This window comes from Balearica regulorum, chromosome 8 (assembly GCF_011004875.1).
Source record: "Balearica regulorum gibbericeps isolate bBalReg1 chromosome 8, bBalReg1.pri, whole genome shotgun sequence".
In the NCBI taxonomy this organism is placed as follows: Eukaryota; Metazoa; Chordata; class Aves; order Gruiformes; family Gruidae; genus Balearica; species Balearica regulorum.
Window position 1 is genome coordinate 15,199,377 of NC_046191.1, and position 25,424 is coordinate 15,224,800.

A 25,424-nucleotide genomic window follows, 5' to 3' on the forward strand; every position below is an offset into this window, starting at 1 on the left:
AACTTGCTACAAGGAACAGGCAACACGACAAGTTAGAATCAATGGACCATTTGTAGGTCACAAAGTCAGTTTACTGGAATTTCAGAGGAAACTGGTTGAAAAGAGAGGACAAATGTCACTTTGAATAGAGATGTTTAAATCAGACTTCTGCCGTAGGGTAAATTTAGGTCTGTTGTAGCCTAGATGTAATGTCTCCCTCTACAGAGCACAGCATTAATCATGGCTTGACAAGTGATCGTGGGCTTGAGAAAAATAGGGCCTGTCTTGGTTGTGTGGTTATTTTTTTTTCTAATCTTAATCTCTTAGGAGCACATTATAAACACTAATATTTACACAAAAAGATTTAAGTATCAGTGTCTGTATTTAAGTAGTGAAAGTAGCTAGCTTCAGAGAAAATCTAGTTAGAGCTAATAAGAAGCTACTTAGGTTTCTTACGTAGATGCAGGATTAAGAATATTTTCCTTTTAACGTAATGTGGCTTTTTGTCATAGGAGATTTATCTTATGCCATTTCCTCATGCATATATGGTAGAGTCTAGGTCTGCCTGGTTTGTCCCTTGGTGCACTAAGTAACTCTGAAACGACTGTCCTTTTCGCTGTAACGGTGTTTTACAATGTGTTTACCACCCGAGAAAGATACTTCCCTTTGCCCAAGTGGCAATATAAGGAAAAAGTGGAACAGTTTTTGAAACGCAGTGCAGATTGACTTGACACTGATCAATGTGTCTGAGTTTTTTAAAACTACGTTTACATTTTAATGATGCATTACTTGGCCACAATGAGCTACAAAAGCTGGAATGAAATAACAGGAATGAAGACTGCTATTTAAGATCTTGCATTCTGATACTGTACAAATAAAAGTGTGTTTAATATGTTAATTCTTAAATTAGGGATTCCTTGATGCATAGATTAGGTATTGGGAGTGTTCATATCTCTTATGGTAGAGAAGATCGGCAAAGAAGGAAATTTTCGTATTTCTTGGGCTTTTTGCAGCTTTCCGTGGTGGGGACGGTGTAGGGAGCAGCTGAGCACTCCTCGTGCACCCCTGCTAGAGAGGCGTGTCTCCTTAATGCACAATTAGGTTTGCATCTGCAACTGTTGAAAAAATGGATAATATCAGCAAAGTAGCAGCAAAACAATTTATCACTGGAGAATTGTGCTTTAAGAATTAGACTACTTCTGTTTGTTTAGTTGCCTGTGTATGTGATAAAATCCCAAATCTCTCATTTAGGGTAGGCTGCTGCTTTCCTTTGTGCCCTCTGTTGGTATTTTCCTATCAGTCGACACCTCAAACCTATTATTGCTCTGAATCTAGATGACAGAATAATCTGACGCCGATTCCTGTTAAAAATTGTTTCTGGCAGCTGGGGAGGGACGACCGACCTTGTTTCTGACTATCATACTTGCTTTGCTGTTGATGGGATCTGGTGAAAATAGAGAGCGAGCCTTACTCTGAAATTAGTGCTGCAGTGGTGGAGAGGGATCACATGCCAGAAGGAGACTTCAGATCACCTTTCTATATATTCTCTTACAGTATCATATTTGTCACTTTTTACGGCATAGCAGTCTACACTGGTGTGAACAGCGTTCAGAAACCATGCCCTCGCATTAGGCAGCATCGCTTCTAAATAAAGTGACATTTTAAGAAAAGATTCCCGAGAAGAAGTTCTGCTGTTGACTCTGCATTTCTCTGGGAAATTCCTGCTGCCTGTGTTGATGGTAGGCAGAATTCTTTTCATCTGAGCCAGGCATCCTTTTTTTCATTCTTCTATGCTTAATTTAGACTTTTTCTACATGAAGTGACCAATTTGGAAAACTTTGCTTTCTCAGAATGAATAACGATTATATCTTTGGTTTGAACAAAGTGAACGTTCTCCAGAAGACCAATTCATAACTATTTTGTTGGTAATTTTGTCATTTAAATATTGAAGGGCAATGACTACTGCATCTTTGATTTACTTCAATCTAGGTATTTCTTAAATGCAGACTGTCAATTGGTGAGGCTGATTTTTGTGTAAATCAGTATAAAGTGCTTAAAGGAGAGAAGGTGCCTCCGGAGTTGAAGTGTATTCCTGGCTGAGCTGCTGTGCCAGGAAAATGGGCTGAGGCTGGGAGATGCGTTAGGGAGGGAGGGAGTTGCAGGCTGGCATGATTTGAAAGTGAGAAGAAATCCTTTTGCCCTTCAGGCAATAATCTTACCCGGTGTTTGAATAGAGCATCATCTCTCCAAAATACTACATTTTTTTTTCTTGCTTTCTGTACTTCCTCATTTGAGAAGGTGTATAATAGTATCCGATAATAACCGGTTGTGGATCCAATTATTAAAGATATTCCAGCAGCCCAGAAGAGCTCTGTATGCAGCAGTCTCATCATCTTGAAGTGAACACCCCAAATTTGTCCTACATTTGTCCCATGTAATGGCTGTAACCATACTAGAATATCGTGAGTCTATTTCCACTATTTATTTCCTTTTAAAGCTGACATTGAAACCTTGAAAGGTTATACTTGTAGTTTATTTTACCAGTGAAAATTACAGTCACACAGGGCATATGTGACTTTATGCCCTATGCATATGCATTTATTTTATGAGTATTCTTCATGAGTCTAATAGCACTACTTGCAGAAGTAAAGAAAGTGGGATTTGGCTCCGTAAGATAAACAAGACCACAGGCATACTTTCCTTCTTTCCATGTTAGAGGAGAAATTAATGTAGCCTGATGGTTTTCCAGTTTTTTGAGTGTGTGCTGAAGTTTAGATAGGATGAAGGCTTAATTTTGATATTTGCTTAATATTTATGGCTTCATTCATTGAAACTTTTTCTTGTTTGCATTGAAGGGATTTTTACCTAGAAAGCTCATGTTATTACGGCAAACAAACTTAAGACATTTCAAGGTAAGGGTAATGTCTTTTGGAAGGAAAGCAGTTTACCTCCAATTGGATGAAAACTACGTTGTTACTTCATAATTTTACATAAATTGATAGAATTTTTTATTTTTCAGTTCAATTGCTTTTTAAACTTTGGTGGAGTGCATGTGTAATTGTGTCCAAAAGTGTCATGGGTTTTATCTCGCAGTAGGAAATAGAATGAGGGATCCTGCTGCTCGTTTGTTTTGGGGTTAGGGAGATGCATCCGATAGGATGAATTTGTTTTCTTGTTTGGGGTGGCGTTCATTTCTGTTTGGTTCTGGGTAAGCAGAGCAATTTTTTTCTTTCTTTTTGTTTTTTCTTTCTTTCTTTCCTGCCCTGAAGCATTTAGGTGACTTTGAAATAGAAATCTGTGTATTTTGATATAGAAAAAGACTAAAGCTGAATGTTTAACTTTTCTGAGGGGAACAAGAGGAGACACAGAGCTGGAAAAAAGAGGAATGTTTTCCATGTTAACTCCTTATGTCAGATAACTTCAGAGAAGGATTCTGGGGGAGTTTCTTCAAAATGATGACTGTTTTATTTGGGTTCCTATGCTGGCTGTTACCCCACATTTTTCACATATTTTTGCTCATTCTTCTTATTACCTGCAGAGGGAGCTTGTATATGAGATAATCAGAGTAATCAAAGCATTCAGGACTGAATTGTTTCCAGTAAGTACAATTTCATTTCACAGTGCCTTCTCTGTTATGCACAGCAGACAGGCTCTGCTAGATAGCTTTTAAAAAGACAGTCCATCAGAAACAGTAAATAACAACGGGCAAAATTTTTAAAACGCCAGTAAGCAAAAGCTGACTTTTGAAATACTTCATATTTCAAAGGAGTGCCTTTTTATTGAAAGTTTAAAAAGAAACTGAGGAAAACAGTTCTTGCATGTCAAGGTGCAAGAGGATGATTTTGGTGCTCTGTATGATGGGAAGCAGATTTTTGTTGCATAAACTGTTTTCTGTGATTCTAAAAATGTCATGTCAGCACGAAAGAGACAGCACAGTACTTGCAGGTCTTCGGTGCATCTCGTGCAGTGTAGTGTGCTAGCCAAAAAGCAATAGGTAAGTCTTTTCTATTTATGCAAGCAGTGTTATGAATCATAATCAAGGTGATTGCAGATGCAAGGCTAACTCTTAATTTTGCTTTTTCTCTATTATAAAATATAAAAAGGTGAATGAGTTTCGTCCAGGTATAATTGATGAATTCATACAGTCGAACTAAAGCAGACAAACAGTGTTAGGGATTGCTGTCTTAAGCTTTAGAAAATTATTGTCAACAAAGAGCAAGGAATATCATAACCTAAGTTTATTTGTAAATTGTAACTTTACAAGTAGCTTGAACAATCAGAAATACTTACTTTAAATAGTGATTTTCTTTGATCTAAAACAATGAAAGAAATGATCTCGTATATGGCAGGTTTTATAATTTGTATTACAGTTATCTGGATCATGAAAGTGTATGATCCTTCAAAAAGTTAAGACTTCAGAGAAGAAAATAATTCATTTATAATACAGTTTTGCTTGCTGAGCAAGAAGCATAATAGATGGTACTTAGATGAATTCTGCACTATTTATTTCTGGAAAAAATGATGGCAATCATTTTACTTTAAAATATTTCAGTAGATTTAAAGATGATTTGCTATGATGCTGTTAGGAAATAAAGCAGTATGCATGCACATTCCATAAAACAGAAACAGCTCTCCATAACATGCTTTCCTGTAATAAATCTGCCACATAAGTGGGTTTGAGAGTTGATTTTTTTGTTAGTTTAAACTAACAGAACTTTAAATCTAACATATGTTCAGCCTAACATGGTCTTAGGGTTTTAGTTTGGATTCTCTTTTTAAACACTAGGAAAGATTTACCATATCTAAAAGAGCAGCAACTCGGTGTCGATTTATTATTTATACTGGCTAATCCTTGCTAATGTGAAAAGTCAGCTTGTTATTGTAACACCAAATGGCCCTCTAAGTAGGGAAACAGTTAAGTAGATCTCCTGTAATAGGTTGTTGTCTAATAAAGAGATTTATGGTATTGGCAAGGGCTATTGTATAGGTATTACCCTCTCACAGCATGATCATGTATTATCTTAACAACTCAGTGCCACATTTATGTTGAGCATTTTCATAACAGGGTAAGAATATTAGCCACAGCAATTACACTCCAATAGGATTATAATGGTAAGATTTACAGAAAATATAAAAATGATGTCTTTTGTAGAGATTTTGGTAGGTGCTAGGAGTTGAAAAGTTGCATCATCCTTTTTGCATGGGAAAATACTGATGTATTAGTCATGATGAAGAAAGAGAGGTTTCTTAATTTAATCTCGTTGAGGAATTGTGGGGAGGCAATGGACGTAATCTTTCTTTACACAGTGTGTCTTTTTCTTTCCTGGTGAGGTAAGGATGTTTCAGAAATTCCATTCAGTGGAGATTGCCGTACAACATGAAAATCAAGACGTGTATGTAACTTTAATTCTGTTGTGAGAATAATACAGCTGGGATTAAGTATGTTTTTTAACACCCTGGTATTCTGAAGGTAGAACAATGGTAATTTACTTGCTACATTGGAAGAGCCTACTTGAATAAAATCACGTTACTTTGTTTTAGCCATAGCCTAGCACACATTTTCTGTTTCAACAGCACCAGGTTTTCATGGTGATAAGTAACTTTTAGATACTTTTTTAAATTACTATGAGCAACAAAAGTGACAATAATGTCATACTTGCACAGTTTTCATGTAAGTGACATTCAAGCTGTTCCTTAATTCTTAAAATTTTCCATCTGTTTTTTTAAAAAACAAAAAAATGAGACATTAATACTCACTTGGCAGAAGCAATGTACCAGTCACATTTAATAAAACTAATTATGTTTTATCAATAAAGAACACTTATGGGAACTGATTGAACAAAATACATTAGGTTATGCAGTCATTTATGAATAACTGCACTGAGTAGAACAGCAGTCTGAATGGCAAAGTGTGACAGAATAGCCACACATTTTAAGATGATACCTTGAGGTATAATTCAACAAATAATGGCCTAATGAGTTTTAAAGTACCTCCCCCCCCCGATTAACAAAATGATAATTAGGTCATTCCAAATTAAGAAAATGTGTAGGTGGCAATTCTTATTGTAGAAGAACTTTCCAATACATGTTCCATGTATTGTACGCATGCATGGATAGTATTAGTTAAATTTGTAAGACATGACATTTCCTGGATGTTTTGGATTAATTCTATATACAAGACTTTATGTAGAAAGATCCTGTACCCATCTGTTTTACATCGTTATTGATTACCAGAAGCGAGAGGAAAGATGCACCTGTTTCTTTTGACATGAAATACTCCACTTCTGAAAATGTGCTGATAGAAGGTAACATTGCACACAGGTTTAAATGTTTTCTGGTGGGTTACTGGAAAATAACTTGGGCTTCAAAACTGCGTTAAACAATGAATATTCAGAACTTCTTATTTTTTTAATCATGGTAGCAGTGTATGATTTTGTCTGTCATCAGTAACTCATACATCTTGTATTTATACAACTAGAACAAAATTCTGGAGCTTTGTCTTTAGCCTTGTGTTCAGAACAAGAATTATGACCCAAAGAATAACGTTTTCTATTTTAGAAAAACTCCTGTAGGTTCTTAGATTGGCTTCGCATTTCATTCATTTTGAACTGTGGAAAACGATTGTATCTTTTGTCTGTAAGTAAAAAGAAAACACAAAAGGACGAATGTTACCCCCTGATGAATGTGGAGCTCCAACCGATTTAAGAGCGTGAACTGTGACTGCATTGTTGAGGGCAGTGCTTGGCTTGTATACCCTAACTAAGAAGCAGCCAGTACTTAGAATAAAAGGGTGAATAATCTATAAAAATTCAATAAGGTAAAGCATTTTTATCAGTGCTTTAAATATTACAATTATTTATAATTTATTTAAAAAGTACTCAAAAAGGTTACAGTGGATTTGTTTTACGCATATCATTTAAGAAGTTTTCTAATGTTTTAGAAGACAATTTCTGTGTTTGAAAGAGGAAAATATATGCAGCAATGTTCTTATCAAACTGTTAGCCTTATGTGTGCTCTCCTGAAACATTTTTGGAATATATATATATATAAAACTGTAAGGTAAAGATTAACCATTTTTCTTTTTGTACAAATCCCGTAATGAATGGCTCCTTAAAATTAGTATTCTTCTGTTTGCCAGACAATAAATCAAAGCACAAATCCACACTGTAGTCATTTTACTTGTAGTGTGAATTAAAAATGAAGCCACGCTGTCATACTTAACTGCCCACAGACATCTAACCCTGAAGAAGGAATAAGTCTCTTCCCCCCCCCCCCCCCCCCCGTCTTTTTTATTATTATTTATATCTCTTTGTCTGTTTGGAACAGCAGTGCTGTTATGACTAATAAAGCTTTTGTATTTGGCAAATGGGACGCAAGTAATCAGCAGTTCTTGGCTCAGGACTGAAAAATCTGCCGAACAGAGCACATAAAGCCAGTATAACCTTTGAAGTATACCTGTGAATGAAATTCTTCCTTATGCTTCTGTCGTCTGTACAGAATTCATATATCTTTACTACATCTTCACTCCTAATGATATTATTTCTGATTATAGTGATATTTACAGCAGTGTTTGGACGGTGGCATGATTAGAAACTACTGGTTTTAGCCTGCTTCTGAACATACACTCCCTTAGTTTTGTGTTGTTGGTTTGTTGTTGTTTTTTTAAAAAAGAAAAAAGATTCTAACCTAGTGACTTACAGCGAAATCAGCATCTTTCTATTACTTATCTAATTAATGGCCAATTTAAAATTTGGTCTGTTTTAATTATACTTAGCTTAATTTTTTTGTCCAGCTTTGACTGATCTTTGCATGTGATGATAGATTGCTAAGATTCTGTAAAGAATAGATTTCTCAGTTCTTGTGTATTTTTCACAGAAAATCACTCAATATTTGAAACAATTATTTAAAACAATTATTTTTGTTCAATATAACTTTATATATTAAAAAAAAGTTACTGAAGTCCTATATGTTAATTGAAGGAAAGTCAGATAAATGAAAATTGTATAGTAGGTCTGCTGGAAGATAGTGGGTAAATAGTTTTTGTTTATATTTTAAATAGATACATAATAACTGATACACCAAATCAAGCTGCAGCATTACCAGACTATTAAAACTAATTGGTAAGGATGTATGAAAAATACGTGGGGCAGTGGGAAACTGTTGCTGTTTCAACGCTGTGGTTAAGCAATTTGCACAACTGTGTTCACGACTCCTGCACAGTTGCGAGATAGGATTAATATCTCCTTAGTCACTTAATTACAGCCATTATTGAAGTTACCTAAAAGAACAACTGTTCAAGTCTTGTACGTATAGGAAATATTAGTGGCTTCTAAACTGACTGAGCTTTATTACAAGTGGGATAAAGGAGTAGCTGCCGGTATTGTGCTCTAAAATTCACTCAGGTCCATCTGACCAGTGAACAAGTTGTGTTTTTACTGCAGTGTTAGTGAAAAACCGTGAATGCTGATGTGTACAAGATGTTTCCATTAAAAAAAGAATAAAATAGCACCTTTTTTACTGTAGACTTGTGATTTGGAGCTCTCTGGCAACATGTTCGATAGGTAGCTGTCGTCACGCTGCAGGCTGTGGTGGTCTCTGTCATGGCCGCCACTCAGGTCTGGGAGCGCACAAGTCCTTCCATGCTGCACATCCAAATCCGTGGCTAGATTCTTTCAGTTGCTTCATAATAAAACAAAAGGTGTAATTAGGACTAATTTAGCTAATCATCATGAACCGGAGGTAGTCTCGTCTGCCCTTCCCCGTCAAAAATTGCCTGTGGTATAAAAGCGTGATCGTTGTGAGATGACAGAGGGGAGTGTAGTGTGCACTGTCTGCAGATGAAGGTCCTCGGAAACCAGGTTTGTCCTTTTTCTGTTATTCACAGTCAAAAAGTCAAAATCTCCATTTTAATGAAGACATTTCAAAGTACAGACCGGTTGAGAAAGATACTGTATTTCTTTACATGCTCCTTCCTCTTAAACGTGGAAGAACCCTTAGGCTATAAATAAAGGAGTATTTTGCCCTGTGTAGTTGATCTCAGGCGGCCCAGTAGCAGTAAGAGTTAAAGTTTTTTAAAAAAAAAAAGACTTGTAAATGGCTTGGTGGTTTCATGTTTTTTAGTCTGTGGTTATGTTATGTCCCTCTCATGTCCTGTTTTTGTCAATATTTTCTTTCACCAAGAACTATAGCAAGTAGGAGGAAAAGTAACTTGAAAGAATGTAATTATGCAGAGATGCATTTTCATGTGGGAACCTTATAATGCCTTCATGTAAATGACATTTGCTATGGAAAACCATAAGAGCACTTATGAGCAGAAAGGTTCATCCTGTGCTCCATGGGAAACGCCGATTTGCTTATCTCTCTTCCCGGAAAGGGCACATGCGTGTGCCGGGGCTGGGGGAGGCTTCGACCACGCTCCCTGCCCGGGGCTGCAGGTGAGCAGTGCCAGGACCCAGGGAAGCTTGCGGGAGCCTCTCAGTAGTGGCGTATCCGGAGTCCGTGCAGTTTTGTCAATATGTAGGAAATGGAGCCACCTTAGGATATAATTGTATTTTGGCGTTTTTAATTTTTGCTTGGTAGGTTGGTCTTTTTTTCCCCTTTTTTTCTTTTCCTTTTTTTTTTTTTTTTTAAATCAGTGCACTCACTGGCATTCATTTTCACAGAATTCTTACTTCTAGAGGGGGAACCTGCAAGAGAATAGCTTTAAAATCAAAAAACTCAGAGTTGTGTCAACAAACCTTAAGCGGTGCAGCACAGCGTATGGCACAAAGTACTCTAGTGTGTACTTGGAGCAGCAGAGTACCCCAGCGCAGCAGCCTGGTAGCCTGGCAATGCTCGTACCTTTGCTGGATGGATTCTAGAGTTGTGGCTCCTAGAGTCCAGGTTTTTTAATCTGAAACAAGGAGAGATGTAGATTTATTTATTTAAAAAACCTGTTTGTAACCTTTGTTGATGATTCTTGCAAAAATTTAAAATTGTTCTGCCATGTTTGTTACTATCTCCACCAGATTCTTAAAAATTAATCGTCTTGTTGAATAGGGTTTCCCAATCAGCTTGAATTATTGATGTTTTGGTCCTTAGCAAAAGCATAGCGGTACTTTTCCTTCCATACCACAGCCTGTTCAACCCAAGTTTAATGAGTTATATACCAGTACCTGTGATAGAATAGCAACATGAAAAAAATTGTGGGCTTATTGAATGGGGCTCAAAATGAAAAGTGGGAAGTAGACTTTTGTGTAAGGCCAGGTTTTAAGAAATTGGTGCTTTGTGAATGTTGAAGCAATCGGTACCTGCTGTTTGGAAGTTAGAGCTGTTAGGGGTCATTGCAAAGATAAGTAACTTCCTAGAGAGGAATGCAACATTTAGTAGTGTATTTAAATATTGAAAGTATTTAGCTGGATATGTTTTATTTTTAGCTATCGTTAGCTATTCATAGAGGCTGTGTTTTTATAAATATTTTGAAACTGAATGAAATAATAACAAAAGTTGAACTACAGTAAATGAATGTTTGCTCAAGAATGTGTGTATGGTTGAGTACGTTGTATGTCTGGGTATTTATTAATACAGTATTTACTCAAAATACAGAGCATCCAGTTTATCATGTGATAAAATTGTGAGGCAGATCAGGAGAAGAGGCAGTTGTCCAGAGTCACGGACGAAGGTCATTGCCAGCTGGGAAGAGCCTGGTTTCCTTCGTTCTGCTGTCAGCCAGCCAGACTGTATGTGTACGTGTTCTAGTTAGTAAATAACAACACTGTGGAAAAGCCTAAAAAATTGTATTTACCTCACTGTCATAAAATAACTACTGTAACAGTGAATTTGGTTTTTATTTTCATGACCAGAAATCATTGGGGTGAAATGTCTGGCTGTTGAAAATCTTACGCTGTGCTTGCTGCAAGCTCTTCTTGTATTGTACACCATAGTAATCTTGGGTTAGATATTTTTATTTTTAGAAGATTTTTAAAGCTGCTATTTTTAGGTCAAAAATGTCAACAAGTCGCCTTTGACTGAAGAGATATTAAAATAAAACTGAGTAACTTCTAGAGAGTATGTTGATAACCAGGCAGTGTCAGGTGAAGAGTTCTGTCATGCCTCCGTCTGTCACTTCTTACGTATCCGAGAAGACGGGCCTTTAGGTTGGCTTGGGTTTTTTTCCTTTCCATTTTTGTCTGTGTTATTCATCCTCCGTCTTTCTTTCTGTCTTCTTCCAGAAATAAAATCTTAGTTCAGCCCAGTAGTGACCCATAAATAAACTGTACATTTATTACTGTCACAACCTCTTCTGGATTTGATTTTAAACAGAAAAATTGCCCAGAATGTGCAATAGATGTGTTGAAATTGTGGTCAGCTTTTTTATTATTATTCCAGCACTGTGAAATCATCAGTCATTTTTAGAATATGATTACTTGCAGAACAGCAAATGTTTCTACATAATTGTATGCAGGTACACACGTGGATGTGGCATCTCATTGCACGTGTGTGCCAGCCCCTTTTGTAACATTTAGTGCCAACGTTATCTTTCTGTCTCCACATTTATTACTGCTTGACTCATTCTTCAAACAGATTTGTGGCTTCTGATGTGGATTCGGTGGGCTAGTCATATGGATTAAAAAGCGAGTCATTGCAGTTAGTGGTAGCTTGTGCTTGTGTCCTGGACAGAAGGAGGTCTTGGACATTGGGTTATGAGTCCTGGCAACTAAATGCTGGCAGTCCACTTGAGGGAAACCAGATTACACTCAGAAATTTCATACTAGCAAGTCCTTCCCTTTTCTGTACTGTGCTGCATGTTTTCTGTTCCCTGTTGACTTGCATTCCTTCATTGTCAGTCCTTCCTCCGCTCCTTCAAGTTGCCTCTTTATTTTGCAGAGGCTCCCTGACACATCAGCCCGTGGCACGGCAGGGCGAGCCTGCCCGCACTGCTGCAATCTTCCTTAGGCCTTCCCTTTTCCATCTGCTTGCTTTCCTTCTATGCCCTACCCAAGGGCTTTCCCACTTCCACTGCACTTGAAACTAGCTGGGGGGATGCCATCTTCCAGCTCTGCCTGCTCCCTTTGCTTCCCGCCCCCCTTTTTTTAAAATATTTTTTTCTTTTTTTTTAATATTTTTTTCTTTTTCTGGCCCCACAGTGTGACTCTCACTGATTTCTGTGAGTAACTGTCAGTACGGGGGAGTCTACCTGATGATGATGATTTCATTGTGCATCTGATTTGTAATCTATTGCAGAAGTGCCTGCAATGCAGAAGGCTTGATAGTGTTATTTAGTGTTAGAAAATTTAAAATATTAAAGTACATAGAGCACCAGTTAAATCAAGGTGGCTTATTGAGCATGTGTATAACTTGCATGATTTTATGAGTGTGAAGGTTTGCACATAAGACATCTTTGGGCAAGCTGTGAAATACAGTGATCGAGATTAAATTTGGAGTTTTTTCAGATTGCTGAGTGAGAAGCTGGTAAACTGCATGCCTTTTCTAAACAGGGGCAACTTCTCTTAAATTTACCTTCTGTCTGTTGAGCTGTCAGCCACTCTGTCACTATATGCATGAAAACAAGAGTTTGCTGGATTTCAAAGAAAATGCTATTTTTGTTAAAAATAGCAATCAGACCAAAAGGTTAGACTATCATCAAAGTGTCTGTAAAAATATGCTTAAGACCCTATTCTCTTGTTCGCTATCACAAGAAAAGATGACTTGTAAATTGCCTTTCATAAAAGTGAGTTTGATTTAAGGTATTAATAAAATCCAAATTTGTGCATTCTTCCTGTGGGGACTGAAGATTTAATTTAGTGAAATGCCAGAACAATTTTTTTGTGCTCATTTTGATGAGTGCTATGTGAGAATTCCATCTTACTAAATTAGGGCAGACATATATATTACACTGTTTACAAACTGTTTATGATTAAAACCTGTTAAATTTCGTATTTAATATTCAGTCCAATCTTTGAGCAAAAAAGTCACCTTGTTTTCGTCTCAGCGCTGTTGGATTCTTGTGCTAAAATAGATTAAATTGCAAATGTTAAAGTCTGAGTAACGTGGAAAGTTGTGACCTGGGATTTGAAATAGCCATGAGACTACTACAGCAGCAGTAAATCTTGACGAACATGTAAGGCTAGCACATGGCAGGGGATATGTATGATGTGCGAATTAGAGCGCGGGTGGAGGAATAGCCTGAAAACAAAGTCATGTGCCAATATCACGTTTTTCTATTCTAAAAGAAAAAAAAAAAAAAGAATTTGTCACTTTAATACAAAGCTGTGTTTTTACAGGCAGCGCGCAGTAACTTCAAAAAATTTTTATTTTAAAAGTGTAATCTAAAATTGAAGCCGTATTTAAGAAAGACTGTTTGTGGCACTGAGGCATCTGGTTCTTAATCCCCATGTGCTTCCTCCGGCGACAGTGATTCCGATCTTTGAAATATGTATGGGAATTGCAGGGTGCAGACTGCAGCCTAAAGAAGCTATCAGTCTAAGGAAGAAGTAGATGCTAAATGTACTTACCTTTTGTTTTAAGCTTTTTCTTTCTGTCCTTAAATGACTGTTTTTTCTCGGCTAAGCCTGGCTTCAGCCCTAGTTTTGGGTACTTTAAAGCCTGATAGCATCAAAAGGTCCTGAGTGATAGTTGTCAAGCACTGGTATTGCTGGAATCTTTTATTATCTTATTGCTTTGATTTTCTTCATCTCTCTTATAACATGTCAAATAAGAACGTAGGCGATGTCAGAGAATATAATAATAGTAATTTTAAAGCAATGTTTTGACTTGAGAAATAACATTAAAACAATCACTTTTAAGCAATTCATAATGGAAAATTAATTGCTAATTTAAAAAAAAAAAAGAGTAGATTAAATATTTTTTACATACTTATTTGATCCAGTTTGCTGTTCTATCATCTCTCTGGATGTTTTTGATACAAATTTCTTTTTGCATGAAAGAAAGAAAGAAAGGAGCTTGCAGATACTGGCCCACATGTGTCCACACACCACAATTATTTTGGAGCCCTAGACAAAGGTATTATAACTACTGTAATATCTGTTGTTTCAAAGTTGACTATTGATTCTTTCCAGTTTCTAAAAAATACTAAGGTTGTAGGCTTTATGAAGTAAGAGCCTGAAATACTGTACCTCTCAATATTTTTGAAAATATATTGCAAACTGCTTTACGATAAAATGATAACACCAGCCAGACTATGACTTTGTTCGTTGTATTCACTGCAGAGAGGGGGTGATTGGCAGGCTCTGGCGTTCGGCTGTCCACGGCTGAACTGCAGGGCTTGAGTTGCATTGGCAGGGCTGCGCGTAAAAGTTTGTGCCGTGTTTGCCAACTGTGTTCTTGGCTCAAGCTGATGTTACACGTCTCTCGGCTCCAAGGCACGCTCTTTGCCAAATTCTACCTAAAAATGTATGCTGGAATTCCTAATTAAATAAACCCCTTGATATTTATTTTATGCCTTGGAAAGGCACGCATTCTTTCACAGTAGATTCTGCTTTGGTAGAAATACAAATAAATTTTAAAAAAGCCCAAGGTGGATGAAAAAGCTGTAACTGGTATTAAGAGGGAAATTGTCTCTTGCAGACAGATTGGTAGCTTCAGTTTCTTGTAAGTATTGAAATTATGAGACTTTACCAGGTTCTTACCTGAAATTCCTTGCATACGTACATTTTTTTGTTTATTTTTCAAGTATTTTGAAAATTGTTCCACTACAAATGATAATTGCAGTCAGTATGTAATTTTGTTGGGTTTTGCCGCTGTATAGCAATGCAGCTAGCTACCTTATTGTTGCCGTAAGCTAAAGTTACTAGTTGAACGATAAAGGTATAATTTATGCCAAACCAGTCTAGAAGCTTTTTCAGAAGACTGATAGCAACTGCTTTTATACATATTGCTATGTAAAACGCTTATTAATGTTAGCAGATGTTGCACTTTAATCCCCCGAATGATTGTTTGGTAGCAGCAGGAGATTTATTAAGCTTGAGTTGTGTGAAATTGTGTGTGCATAAGCTGCTATTTAGATGTAAAAAATGCCATTGAAAACTGTTAAAAAGTTCTAACTGTAATTGGCAGAGAGGTATTAGCTGTTCTAAAAGAAGTATATGTGTACCATTGGCCCTTGTGCTGTAACCTCTTTATCATTTATCTTCTTGTATTAATGTCACTGAATTATTAATTCATGAGCAGGGTTGGATAGGGTGAAGGCACTATTTAAATGTGTGGCACATGTATCCTTATCGCTGGACACATGAAAAGAGTCATTTTGTGTTATCTATAAAATGGAAAGGACATTTAAAATTTCATTTATGGTAATCCACTTCACTTCCCAGTAAAACACCTAGATTATTGCTACTATAATATAATGTTCTTATTAAAATTTTGTAATCTTTCCACTCTATTCACTTATAAATATTGTTGATAGACGAATGTAGACTCACTTTTTTTTCTTTTTAGTTCCACGTATATCGTTCATGAACTGCAGCAGAACATATGAAAAGCAGGTTTTTTATTAAAAACAAAATCTATTTAATTTCTAGTAGAAGAATACAAAATAAAGGCACTTAAGTATTTGTAATTGTGAAGGGGTAAATAAGTTATCATTTAAAATCATAATGTAACCTAATTAAAGAAAAATACAAATTTTTCCAAAGGTAGCAGTGTCATTGTCACATTGAGCTACCAAGACCTATATCATTTAAAAGAAATTGTATATGCATGACACAGAGTTCTTGGTCTGCTTGATGAAACCAGAGAACGTCAGAGGTCATGTTGCTGCTAAAACATGTTAAAATGTGTATCCTAAGTTTCATCTGTGCTATATAGACAATTTTAAAAAAATAAAAATGTATGGGAAATAAAATGTATTTTCAGTCACTCCAATGAAAAGAGTTCATTCTTTGAATACTTTAAAAAATATTAATTCTTTTTAAAAATTCTCCAAGTCAAAGCAATTTAGGATACTTTGTCCTCAAGTGCTTGCTGTGGCTGGTATGGCAGTGCTGGAGATAACCCATATTCCATTTTGTTTAATAGAAGGTATCACTTCGCACTTCCCTTTTCACAGTGCATGGGAAAGGCTTCACTGTTTCCAAAATACATCTTTTTTTTTTTTTCCTTTCTTTCTTTCTTTCTTTCCTTTTCTCTTTCTCCCTCTTTCTCCCTCTTTCTTTCTCCCTTTTCTTTCTTTCTCCCTTTTTCTTTCTTTCTCTTTCTTTCTCTTTCTCTTTCTCTTTCTCTCTTTCTCTTTCTCTTTATCTTCTCTTTCTCTTCTCTTTCTCTTTCTCTTTCTCTGTCTCTCTGTCTCTCTTTCTCTGTCTCTCTCTTTCTCTGTCTCTCTCTTTCTCTGTCTCTCTCTTTCTCTGTCTCTCTCTTCTCTTTCTCTTTCTCTTTCTCTTTCTCTTTTCTCTTTCTCTTTCTCTTTCTCTTTCTCTTTCTCTTTCTCTTTCTCTTTCTTTCTCTTCATCTTTCTCTCTTTCTCTTTCTCTCTCCTCTATCTTTCTCTTCTCTCTCTCTCTTTCTCTCTCTCTCTTTCGCTCTCTTTCTTTCTCTTTCTCTTTCTCTCTCTCTTTCTCTCTTTCGCTCTTTCACTCTTTCACTATTTCTTTCTCTCTTTCTCTCTTCCTTTTCCCCCCAAAGAAAAAGAAGCTACGACATAAGATGCTAGGGAAAAAGAGTTCTAAACAGTGATACATGCAAGTAGAAGGAGCCTTTCTTCTGAATTATAATTTAGAGTTCTTTTTGCTCATAACTTCTTCAAATATAATCATTATAGTTTTCCAACTTAGCCTTTCTACAAAAGGAATAAAAAATGAACTGAAGTAGTTTTCTAGTTTTCTGTTATAGTTTGAATAAATAAGAAAGCCCACAGTTCACCCAGTTAAAGGAGTGGCACAGCTCCGATGAATGACTGGTAGTCATTCAGCTGCCTTGCACAGTTAATAGTCACCTGAAAGTTCATTCCTTATTAAATTGTGCAAGAAATACTCTTAACTATAGTTGCACCATTACATGCCTAGGCAACTCGTACATCTTTCCAGAGTTCGTCATCCAGTAACAGAAGTGAATTCTTCATTTCATTGCAGAATTGGGCCCATTCTGAATAAATACTGAAGATCTATTTGCCATATTTATTGCATATATTTCACACATTCTTAACGATGTGCAGTGATAGTTATGTAATTTGGTCATATATCTCTGTGTAGGTGCAAGGAAGAGTTCGTGCTGTCTGTGCAGTACTGTCATATATGGCTTCTCACCCTTGGGTTCTTGTTTTCACCATAAATGTATGTGTGAGAAAAGCCAAATACGAGGGAAGAAAAACAGAGTTTGTTGATTTTTATTTCGTTATTTTTGAGTTTTCAGCCTTCTACTTTGAAGTGCTAGTGGTATGTAAAATTGGCGAACCTAAAAGTTGTGTCTTCTGCATGCTTCTTTTTGGTACTTAATATACATGCCGAAGTCCTCCAAAGGGTTATGGAAATTCATTGAAGTTTCTACCTGTAAGTCATACTTGCCTGGAGAATCTCTTGTGTGCTTAGAAAGTAGTTAAAGACCATTCTTAGCTGATTATTCTTTCAAAGGTGACGTGTTTGATGTCTCCATCATTTCTTTGCTGCTTCTGTTGTCAAAATTACAAATCTGGATGTGGCTCATGGCCAAGTGTGGGATGGTTCTGAGATTTTTCAGCAAGAGGTGATCCCCCACCTTTTAATAACTAAATGGTTTGTGGATGGTTTGGAAGATACAGCTTTATGGAATTACTCTTAGAAGTTCGTTTGGTGGTGGTAGTTTTTAGCAGAACTAAAACGTGGTCTTCTGAAACTCCTATCAGGCTGCTGGAAAGAAAATACTACTCTCTGATCACTGTAATACTGATTGTGCTTCAGAGAAAAGAAACAAAACTAGTAATAACTTGAGAAGGAGTTATTTGAAAGTAGAAAAAGAAAAATGCTCAAGTATAGCATGTTTTAAAACATAATTGAAAGCAGGCATTATTGGAATGGTCTTTCATAAAATGCATTATTGTGATGCTATGGTAAATTTTAATACTTGAGCATATGATGGAAGAAGAGGTATTTAAAAATACCTTTCTCCTGCTGTCTCTATATTTAGTCACAGGTTTTTCACATTTCTTTGCATGCTCATCTGAGATATTTTATCCTAGATTACCTCATTGCTCCCAAGAAATCCCTTTTGGTAATATTGATAACCTAATATATGACAGATTTTGGTCATTATTATTTCATTTAGTGGTCATATGTATAGACCAAGAGGGAATCTGAATATTGATTCACTGAATGGCTAGTAACAATGATTTATGAGTCAAGGATTCAGTGCAGTGAGCCAAACACAGCAGAGATTACATCTTACGTGCCACCATTGATTTTGTTTCATATTTCACTGCACAATGATTAGGCTGTGGTCTCACAGATGTTAACATTAGAACCATATTCCTCTTTAAGCAAAAAATATGCCACAAATTGCACCCAGTGCATTGTGTGTGTATATGTATGTGCCTCCTGCTTTTCATTTTTTAAAAATGATAAATATTTTTCAGTTACTTTTTAGGGAATTGGTATTTTTCTGGCAACAGCAAAGGTTTTGATAGAATTTTTTAAAATAATCAAAAGTGACTTTGCTGCCCACACAAGCTTGTTCTCGAAACTTGGACAGTATCATTTATATTGAATACAGACCACATACACTGATCTTAAATACAGCTGATGATAGAAAATGAGATGCTTTAAAATGGATGCTACTGTAGTACCTTCATGAATCTTTTGGATAATATTTCTCGGCACATACCTAGACAAGAAGTCTTCAGTGCAGTAGTTTCCAGGGGTTTGGTACTACCAAACTGAGGTTTGTGGCTGAATACCAGATGCCGAGGCTGCAGCACAGCCATCCCTGACCGTGGTTTGGTTGCAGGTCCATTGTATTGGGGCTACACAACCCTGTTAACCCGGTTACAGCATGGGTAAAAAATGCGGTAAATGCATGGGTACGAATGCGTTCTTGTCTTTTTTTGCCTGTAACGATTTTATTTTGGAAGTTAGTAGCTCGTGGGGGTTTTGCTGGTGGCTCTGTGCTGGTCTAATGAGGTTGTCTGACTTGAGCATGCGAGCTGTGAAAGGCGTATCTGAACTCATGGCCCTGCTGAAGCCCAGTGATGAGCGACCGGGTCATAAGCAGAGTGGGCGCGCTGAAAGTCCTTGCAGTCAGCTAGAGAAACACCACATTGCTCCGCAGGTATGGGCATGTCTGACCACAGTCCCAGGACTTTTCTGTTTGTTTTGTTTTCAGTCTACTTCCACTTCAAACAACTTCTCAGCTGTGAAAAACACTGGATGGGAGGAAAAAAAAAAAGAGATCGGCTAAGTGGCATAACAGCTTTGAGAAATATGGGCCTTTGCAAAGCCTTGTCAAGGCTGTCAACAAACAGTTTACTGTCTTACAAGGCTGCAGTGTCTTTGGTTGATGTTAGTCTAGTGATTTTTTTTTTCCAAGGGAAAGGAATGATATCTTCTAATAAAAATAGATTATTTTGAGGATTTCTGTGAGAAGTTTGAAAGCCTTTGAATTTTCTTCAACTGTTATGATTGCTTCTTTTGGTTTGTCAGATGGTGCTCGGTGCTTTTTATAGCTATTCATTATTTTCTTGTTTATTTTTGATGTTCATAAAATCTGTCCTACATAGGTTTGAAAATGAGAGCTATTTGTTTTGCAGTTTAATGAAGAGAATGGCAAACAGCCTCAGACTGTGCCTCTGGTGTCCAAAGTGATCAGCATATTTAACATGCTCAGCATGACACTAAGATATTACAGCCGATAACGGCTGTAATTGACTTACAGCATCCCTTTCCCTCCCCCCGTCTTTGGGTACTGGGATTTATCTTTGAGACCCCGAGAAGATGTAGTGACACAGAGGGTGGAAGTGTTGAAAAGGTTTCACCTGCCCTGTTTGAGTGGAGGTGGTCTGATGTAACGGCATGATGCCGATCCAGGTGAAATACAGGGAATTTGCAGTGAGGATTGAGTCACACACACACGTACACACCGGTTCTGAGCGTTTAGCAAAGGCAAAAAGAGAAATTCAAACTTGGCAAAAGGAGAGTGCCTGGAGCCAAAAAAAGCCATTCTTATTAACACTAGCAAAGGTTTACTTTGCTGGCTTATTGAATGAAAACTCCCCAGAGTGTCCAGGCTTTATCCTGTGTTAACAAGAAGGGGCAAAGCTGGCTAGTCAGGAATGGAGCGCTGCGTAACATGTCTGCAAAACACAAGAGCAAGGCCAAGCCAAACCGGAGTGCTGATGAGAAAGGAAATCTTCATCTTTTCCTCTTAAATCCTTTTTATTTTCTCTGTGAATGATTGTGGTAGACCACTGAGCTGCCATGGACTGATGGACTAAATTGTGATGTTGCACTGTTAAAATAGCATCAGCGCACTGTTTAGTGTCGTGTCTTTCGTAGGTAGATTTGGTATTTTGAATTATCTGCTGCCTGATGAGGCCAGGAACCCAGGCTGGTGTGGGGTGGGCATTTCCGCGGTCATTCTAAATTTAGGGTGCATGTTCGTGACGTGGTATTTCAGGTGCTCCTCGGGCACGGGTGGGTCACTTCAAAGCACAACGCAGCTGCATGCATTGAAGTAATTTTTTTTGTTGCAAGGTTGGATGACCTTGGTCAAGTCTTGTTCCTACTGTATTATTGCCTTCCCTGATACCGTATTCTTACCATGCAACTTGGAAAGAGATGTTTTGGGTTAGAAATCCAGTGTTCAAGGTGAAAATTAATAGGGACTGTTGAATACAGAACTGAAGATAAGACTCTGGTACATTTTAAGCGTTGAATTGCTTTTAATGGAAAAGAAGTCTTTGTTAACCAGTGTTAGAGCAGAGTTAGCCTTTCCTTTCTTCTTGCAATATGCAACTTGTTTAATTGGAACAAATCAGACATTGATTGCTTACCATAGATAGTAGAAGGATGCTAACTAAACCAGCACAGAGTCTTATTTGTCTTCAGGTTTTTTTATAAGATCTTGTAATTTGAGGATTTTCTGCAATCTGATACTGTAGCACTAATGCAAAGTTATTAATGTAAGTCAATTTTTGAGTACCCATATTGAAGACTTAGGAATAACTCATGTTGAATGCATCTGAAGATGTGTTCAATGTTGAAAACTAGAGTGGGGTCTCATTGCAGATAGATAAGTATAAAACTATAGCTCTTGGATCATAAACAGTATTAGTCTCATTCTAGTATTTTACTAATGCGTCTTAGTTTTACTAATCACACTGCACTAATTAAATTCTTATGTTGCAGATTATAGGAAGTTTAACTTTTTTTTTTTTAAATTGGGAAAGCCTCATGATGGGAAAGCACGTGGACACATGATTTCTCAGGAGACTAAGTAGTCTATTATATTGTATGAATATATATCTACTCACCCTTGCCTCCTCTTCCCCTCCTTTCCTCTGCAGAGTGTCTCAGATATATTACAGAATTACTTAGTTTCATAAACTGGGTTATGAAAGGCGGTGGGGGTGCTGCATGTGTGGCAAGGTAGGTCATACAGGATTTATAAAAAGGACTGCCTGGGTCCTGCTAGTTCCTTGGTGTGTATGAGCTGTGCAGCTGTGGCTGACGTTTCCTTACCTCTCTGTGCCTCATCTCCTGTACAGCTAGTGTAAATTTTATTTCTGTAATAGGAATGTTAAAGCTTTACTCAGGTTGCAAGAGCTTCACGGTGTTTTAATTTTTAAGATGATTTAGAAAATTAAGCACTATATTGTAAAATACCTCAGTGTTAGCCTGAAAGACTCACAGCTAAAGAAAAACATCCTTGCTTAGCTGGAAAGATCTCTGTGTTTGCCTCTGTCTTAATTGCCTGAAAAGCTGGATGGAGCAGGAGGGAAGAGGCAGCTCTTGAGCATGCTGTGTCAGTTGTCCAGAAGCTTTTAAAAGACCCTTTTTTGGCTTTTGAAAAATAAAACCTTGGGAAGGTTAAACAGAGTAGAGTCAGGACGTGGCAGTCCTTTAGAGGTCTTTCTCTTCAAAAGATGAAAGTATTTCAGGGAGCATGCTTGGAGCAGCTTTCTCTTATCTCTGGGGTGCTCTTGAGCAACGTTGCAGGGAGGGGGATGGCCAACAGTGGCACATATTCTGCAGCGGTCGTGTTCTGCCTGTAAGAAGTTTCAGAAGTACAGAAGAACAAGGAAGCAAGGCAGGGGCACTAAGGTACTCGGGACTTGGAGCACAGCTTATGAATACGGTATGAAGAAATGCCCAACACCTTTGCAGTGTACAGGTTTGAACATTAACATTTCCATTACTGATCTAGTCTTCTTTAACAGCACACATGCGAAGAGACTTAACAAGTTGAACCACTCTGTTTCCAGCGGAGGGTTGAGGTTTTTTCTATGGAGACTGCAGTATGGCCCAGAGGTAGGGATTTAAGTTACAACTGAAATTTTCTGGGCAGCTTTTATTGCACTCTGAAATTCAAGCAACCTTTTGCTGTAGGGAGTTTCTCTTGCCCCACCCACAAGCCCAAGCAGTCAGTGATCCAGAGAAAAGGTTTATTAAGGTCTGAGGGGAAATAAGTTATTTGCACAGGACAGCCGCTCGCCGTGGTCTCCTTTTTCTGTTACAGAGAAGTAACTTAATACGTCTTTTCCTGGTCCTGCTTGTTTGTTTTGGGATTTGTTGTTGTTGTGAGATGCCACTGACAGTCTCCGTATCGCTGATAGATGGATGGTCGGAAGGACGCGGCTGACGGCAGTGTCTATAGCCGGAGTGCTCTCTGGCTCCAGCTCATGTCTGGGTACCTTTTTCAGGATTAGCTTTTGTTAGGCTGATGAATAGTTGGTTCAGAACTGCACCGTTCTTTTACTTGGAGCCACACAGAGTTTCTCAAATATATAGGTTGCATTAAAAATTGTTCGCTGTGAGGCTGTTAATTTTTATTTGAAAGAAAGGAAACAAGCAAACCCGAAGCCTATTGCATCAGTTTTCAAACACCACTTAAATTTTTTGCTTTCTTAGAAAAACATGTCTTACTGATAATCTGGTGTAGGAGCTGGTTAGTTATTTTGAATTCTTTTGCAACAGCACACTGAGTTAAATTCTATGTATGTAGGGCTGCAGCAATCTAGAGGTAACAATATATTGCACAAAGCACTTAAATTTGTCCTTAAAATATTTTGCATTTATTCTTACTTGAATAGTTTCTGCTGGTTTTAGTATCCCAAAAAATCAATATCCTTTCAGAAACTGTGGTTTCTTATTAAAATAGTTAAAATAAGTCGGTTTACAAGGTCAGGAACTCTTACTCAATTAAAAAAAAGAAGTCTCTGCCATAAATTTTGCAGCTATTTCCTAGAGAGACGTTGGGTACAGCAAGTGGTGCTTTGATTATTGTTTTTGGTTTTAACACAACCCTGCCCCCTCCCACTCCAATTTAAAAAAAGCCCACAAGCAAGCGATGGGTTTAAGGATGATAAAGCACAGGTATGGCCACTGTCTTCTTGAAAGTGAAGGAAGATACCTCGAAATCTGGGTGTGCAGTGATATGTTGTGGAAATAATGATAAAACTTGAGTCTTGGGAAGTCAAAATCTTCTGGACAGACTGGGAGCAATCAGCAGGCTGACTTAATTTCACTCTTAGCGATTATTGTTCCTCATCTATTCTCTTGGATTATTCTGATTGCTTACTGAAATTATGCTGATTAGTCTGTAGTGTCTGTGAAATAGTTTTATGATTTTTCCTTTGGGTGCTACAGGTAAAAAAATTAATCCAGGCTCTTCCCAAGCTTTTAGCTGAACTATCTCCAGGGGTTTTTTTTGATGTATCATGGTGGCAATTTTTCTTTGCTCAGCAGGAGTTCGTTTGCAATTGTAATTTCTGCTGAATGCAGTGCATCCTTTGTGGATTTTTAGATATTTTTTTTTTTTAGTTGCAGAACACTATCAGCCCAGTGTGAAAGATCCAGAGATACAGTATGACTGTCTCTTCGTAACTGCTTGTGGGTTGTCTTGTAGCAGCTGGTGTATCACCATCTAAATTGAGGGCACATCTTTTACCTCTAGGCACGTGGTCTGAGCCAGGGAGAGCCATGCTCTGGCTGTCCCGCACTGAAGCACTCCGTTGGCAGTTGCATGCTCTTTGTTGAAACATGTGCGGATAAAAGCGCCTGTGATTGAAGAGCACCTGTCTGTAGTTGGAAATTGGAAAAAGGTTTGGTTTTATGTATAAATAAACATAAAATCAGTTGGCCTCAGATGTCGGTTCTCTTTCACTTCCCTGTGTGACAAATCACAAGCATGCTTGTGTTGTGTGAGAGGGATGTCTACACTGAAGCAGCATCACTCCTCTTAAAGAGGAGCCATGTAAAGAAGCCTGCTTGGCTATTTGATAATCTCCTATTCTGCCACAGTCACATTGCCTTCATTGAAAGCCAGAGAAATTGTTCCATAATGTTTTCTGTTAATTCTCGTCTTTCTCTGCTTGGGGAAAAATGTGTCAGTCTTGTTGCTGTGTGCTTAGGGAACAAACTTATCATTGATTAATATTAACATTGACTAATCTAAAAGGAGTTACACTTTCTACTTCTGAAAATGAGCTACAGTTCATAGAATTCCTTTGCCTGGCATTTTGTGCTCTTCATCTTTTCCAATTCCCTTTGCCAAAAGGGTAAATGTATTTTTAAAGCGCTCAACATGCTCCAGTACTCGTAAGACTCGTAAGTGGCCCTTGGGTCCTGCCACTTAAATTTTTACATAGTCACTTTTATGTGGTTTTAAAGTAACATTAATTTCAGATATCTCAGAAATACATCCACGCAGTCCTGTCCATTGGTCTTGGCGAGACCAAGCCAGTGTAGCACAAGACTCGGCTCTTTGGATCTATAATTGCCGCAACATTCAGAGAGTCATTCTTCCAGAGTTGTTTCACGTATCTGTAATATATAGACTCAGCTTTGTAGTTAAAAATAATTTGGTTTTATATGGATGTTAATTTTTCTCTAGCTTCCCAAACTCCAGCAGTTGGGGCTGAAGCATGATCTAGCTTCATACGGTGAGATATGGAAGAGGATGTGCGTAGTTACTCAGTTGGCTGGTGAGAGAATGAAGTCATTAGCGAGAGGGAGCGCTCTGCTGTCAAATCTTCTATCGCAGCTACTGCTCTCTATCGCTGTAATTATATTTTCAAATGCAAATGATAGCTTTAAGAATTCTTCCTTTGGTACATCGTTTACAGGAGCAGTTCGGTTCATATTTCTCAGCCGGAGACAAATCTCGTCAGAGGCTAAGGACAGGAGAGTCTCACCCGTTACGTTTATTCTCTTTTCCCTGAAGGTGTTTTATGGGTAGAAATAGTGTAGAGTCATGTGAAGCGGCTTCCTCACCAAACAATATTTTGTCGGCAAAGTTGCTGTTACTGCTTCTCATCCGAGGAGAGC

The 25,424-nt window shown here is 37.6% G+C and overlaps 1 protein-coding gene across 17 annotated transcripts in view; it reads left to right on the forward strand.

The window, feature by feature from the left end:
• Window positions 1-25,424, forward strand: part of ADGRL2 (adhesion G protein-coupled receptor L2) — a 394,446-nt gene that overhangs the window by 240,911 nt on the left and 128,111 nt on the right. The gene's annotated exons all lie outside the window — the stretch shown is intronic.